Source organism: Alosa sapidissima, chromosome 22 (genome assembly GCF_018492685.1).
Source record: "Alosa sapidissima isolate fAloSap1 chromosome 22, fAloSap1.pri, whole genome shotgun sequence".
Lineage (NCBI taxonomy): Eukaryota > Metazoa > Chordata > Actinopteri > Clupeiformes > Clupeidae > Alosa > Alosa sapidissima.
Window position 1 is genome coordinate 5,993,691 of NC_055978.1, and position 4,815 is coordinate 5,998,505.

The window sequence follows — 4,815 nt, forward strand, 5'->3', positions numbered from 1 at the left end:
CATCTGTTAATGGCTGACACGGCAGACTGATGGGCTTGTCTGTCCTGGGGGTTCGAGTTTCTCCCGTCTCTGCCCATCACAGCATATCAGTGACCTGTAAACTGTGTATCTGTCACTGGTCACCATCTGCCGCGCCTGCCGCAGGGCCAGTTATCTGTGGGTCAGAGAATGGCAGGGTGTCTTGTGCTGCTGTCTGATATTGTGTGTGTGTGTGTGTGTGTATTCATTTATTTGTGCATGTGCACGCACACGTGTGTGTGTGTGTTTGTGTGTGTGTGTGTGTGTGTGTGTGTGTGTGTGTGTGTGTGTATTTGTTTGTATGTGTGTCAAGGTTATGACATTGAGTCAGTGGAGACAATAAGATGTTGATGAAGAACAGAGACATCATGAAGAATGAAAAACATGTCCTTTTGTACCTGTGTGCTAGGTGAGTATTGCTCTGTGTGTGTGTGTGTGTGTGTGTGTGTGTGTGTGTGTGTGTGTGTTTGTGTGTTTGTGTGTGTGTGTGTGTGTGTGTGTGTATATGAGTGTATATGAAGAGAGGAGAAGAGGAAGAGAGGAGAAGAGGAAGAGAGGAGGAGAGGAGGAGAGAGGACTAGAGTAATCAGCCAGCCTGATTTGATTGTGCTAAATAACATCTGATTACACAAGAAGAGTATGATTGCAATCGAAGCAAGGACTCTGGGGACAAAGAAAGACATACAAGAAAGAAAGGATGCTAAAAAGAAAGAGAGAGAAAGAGAGAAAGAAGAAGAGAAGATATTGAGCAGCATCTCACATTTGTCTCAGGAGAGAAGTACATTATGTCAATGCACAATATATTTTGAAACCATTTATTAATACTTTATATGTACTTTGTAAAGCGTTACCTATATTTCATTCATTATGACAATAACCCACAGCAAGAATCACACCAATAGCACAATCTGACATTGAAATCGCCATGAATTGGTCAGCACAGTCTATTCAGCCCTTGATCAAAACATAAAAGTAAACTTCCCATGAAGTCTTATGACGCAGAGTTTATGTAAAGTACTACAGTAAAACTACAGGAGAGAAAGCAGCTTTGGGTTGTGCTTAGGCTAGGCTAAGAGAACAACATAAACCATGTCGCTTTCTATGCAGTGGCAACTGCTGTGTCGCCATCTATAGCACTGCTGAATAGCACTATGGGGATATTGCTTTGCAGTCAGCGCTTTACATTTTATATTCTGATTTTTGCAACCCCAGTAATGTGAACCATAATGTCTATGGTTATGATAGCGTGTGGAGATTTTGTTTTGTTGCTTAGATCGTAATTGTATATTTCTTCAGACCACCACCGCCGCAACCCTGCTGAAGACGTAGGATGGGAATGAAAAGGGGGAAGAGAAATAATAAAAGACAGAGATAAGAAAGCACTTCTTGATGTCCTTATGCGGTCCTGCGGTCCTGACACAGTGAACAGATGCTGTTTACACTCCTCTGTCCTTCTGAGGAACTGCATCTTTTAAGAGGGGTGAAGAGGGGGAGCCTCAAACGAGATGACCAGGAGCACTCAGAGATGCCCAGAAGAGAGAACGAGGGGTTAGACAGGCAGCTAAGCAGCCACTATGGCACAGCAGGGAGTCTGAGGCTTTGAAATTCATTGAAATTCATTTGCATTCATCGTGAACGTTTGGAAACAGTTTTCTTTTTGCCTTGAGTTCTACGCAAAGCATTTGCGAACACTCGCAAAATGCTTGAGGAGGTAGTTTCTCCGCGAACATACAGTGGAGCTGGACGAAGGGGCTACATCAACATTTACGCAAAATCGTTTACATTTAACTGTTCAGAAAACATATATTTGCCACGAGGGCTCGCCACTGTTTGCAAACCTCAGGGCAGAGGAGGAGAGTGAAGGAAGGGAGAAAAAGAAGAAACAAAGCTCCTGATCTGGACAGGAGACATTAGTCCATCAGGCCTAATGGAGCCTCTCATAAGTGATGCTGCGTCTCAGGCATTTCCTCTGAGGCTTATTGTAACTATGGCACCAGTATCAAACATTCCTTTCTAAGAGAGGGCCGCTTTGTGGTTTAAACATTCGACGCAACACATCATTCATAAAGCACACATTCTTACATCAGTGGGGGAGATGTTGCCATTAATAACAACAATAAAGCTCAAAAATAGGATACCTAACATGGCCAAGCCAAGTAATTGGCGTCATAGGGTTAAGATTTGTCTTTATTCCACATCAACAGCAGTTATTCTAAAGTTTTGTTTATAATAATAAAAAAAAGTGGTTTATGACGTTTTTTCCAAAATTGAAGAGACAGCATGCTCCGCTATCTGAGCCAATGCTATCCCACACAGCACATCTGACCAAAACCAAGAAGATTTTTGTAGATTTCCACATCGACAGCAATAACCCTCAAGTTTTGTTTATCATTTTTAAGTGGTTTATGAACGGGGAGTGTTTTTCCAAAATTCGAGAGACAGCAACTCCATCGCTATCTAAACTGATACTAAACCACACCGCTCATTTGACCAGTAGCCTCAGAGAGATTTGTCTTTACTCCACATCGAAAGCAATTACCCTCAAGTTCTGTTTATAATTTTTTTAAAAAGTGGTTTAGGAAGGTGGGTGTTTTTCCAAAAGTGGAGAGACAGAGACTACATGCCTATCCGAGCTGACGCTAAACCAGTGTAGCACATCTGACCAGTACCTGAAAGACTTGTCTTTACTCCACATCGACAGCAATTACCCTCAAGTTTTGTTTATAATTCTTTAAAGTGCCTTACGAAGGGGGAGTGTTTTTCCCAAATTGAAGAGACAGGGACTGTGTGCCTGTCCAAGCTGACGCTAACCTACAACAGCACATCTGACTGATGGGATTATTAGACTGAATTGCATTTATCGCTACCGACACTTCCATTAATCCTCCCACCTACCATCGACTTTTTCTCTAGATGCCAAGCAAACAAATGTGACGTGAGGATGCAAACTCTGTGAGTGTGAGTGTGAGTGTGTGTGTGTGTGTGTGTGTGTGTTTATGCTTATATGTGTGTGTGTGTGTGTGTGTGTGTGTGTGTGTGTGTTTATGCTTGTGTGTGTGAGTTTGTGAGTGCTCATTCTTGTGTGTGTATGTGTGTGTTAATGCATATGTATGTGTGTGTGTGAGTGTGTGTATGGCTGCCCAGCGTCTCTCTCTCAGTGTGTGTGATGTATGTGTCATCCCGAACAGCAGAAAGCAACTAGACAACCGTCATTTACTCAACCCAGGGACACAGAGGCCATTTTCAAAAGCCTTGCACCCCCCCCCGTACTGCATATTTTTCTCTCCTTTTTCTTTTTCATATTAGTTTCCCCCCACTCCTGACTCAAGATAACCTTGGGCTTGGGTTGCAGAGGTCACCTCCATGCATCTGTGGTTGAATCAACAAACAAGAGATGGAGGGCACCTCATTTATTATTCCAAAACCTTCACAGTTAAAATATCCTCATAAGGCTACCGGGATATAGGTGTTTGTGTAAATGCCTTTTTCATCTTTTATGGAACAAGGTCAGTTCAGCCAAGAGCCATTCCCGCTTCACACACGGGAGCATGTGTGTGTGTGTGTGTGTGTGTGTGTGTGTGCAGTGCATGCCAAAGCTGCGATGAACTACAGTATATGCACAGGTTTACATTACACAATTAAACAATATATGCAGTGCCTCTCTACATTAATTTCAGATCTACACACATTACACCAGGTGTCATGTGTTTATACAAAGACATAATGTGCTCTGCATAAGAAATAAAATATTATAAAAATAGTGCTTCCAGTAATCAATTTCAAGCCATACACTCCAGCGGCACTCAGTTTCATGGGAGACAGCCATGTTTTGTCAATGTCTAATGGAGACAGTGTTGCTGTGTGTGTCAGAGCAGGTGTTCACTCTCCTTGAGCACTTGGGATACATGGGACTCAGTGGACATAATATATGAAGCAACGCGCTCACACTTACTGACTTGCTGGTTTTAACTTAACCAGGTGCTGAATCCCTCATATAGTGATAATGTATGAAGTAAGCAAGGACAGCACGAAAGAGTTGTCTTTCAAACTTTTAATCGCTGGTAAAAAGGTAAAAAAAATCACCGCTCATCTGTTGAGGTGCTGCATTAACAAGTAACTCAATAAAAAGTGAAGAACAATCCGCACACTCAAGTCTTTGCAAACAAGTTTTTTTACTCTATGTGCAAGCTTTCGGTCAGATGACCTTCTTCAGGCAGAGTAAAAACACATTCACAAACTTTTAATCGCTAACAACGGACGTTTCTCAGTAGACATACCTGAACAGCTTACATGAGCATCAGTTATGTTTACCACCATGTGAGGACAGGATAGGACACTGGGAAGGGGAGGGAGGAGTGTGTGTGTGTGTGTTTGTGTGTGTGTGTGTGTGTGTGTGTGTGTGTGTGTGTAGGCTTGTAGTTGCTTAGTAGAGGCACATCATTTATGAGCATCCCCACATGTGGAGAGGATACTGGGAAAGGGAGGTGTGTGTATGTGTGTGTGTGTGTGTGTGTGTGTGTGTGTGTGTGTGTGTGTGTGTATGTGCGGGGGGAGGGGGCGTGGGGGACGGGGCTTGTTGAGAGTCATCAATGCAGTTTTCCCATAATTCCCATTCCCCCCAAATGTCAGCGAGCACAAGTGTTAGTGAATAGAGTGTGAGAGTTATACTGTAGATGTATTCACAGGCAAAGGGCTCCTAAGTCTGCCTGGCGACAGTGAAACAGGACTTATGGCTTTTACAGAATATGAATGGAAGTCGTCAATGAAAATATTCAGATGATTTCTCTGTAGATTTAC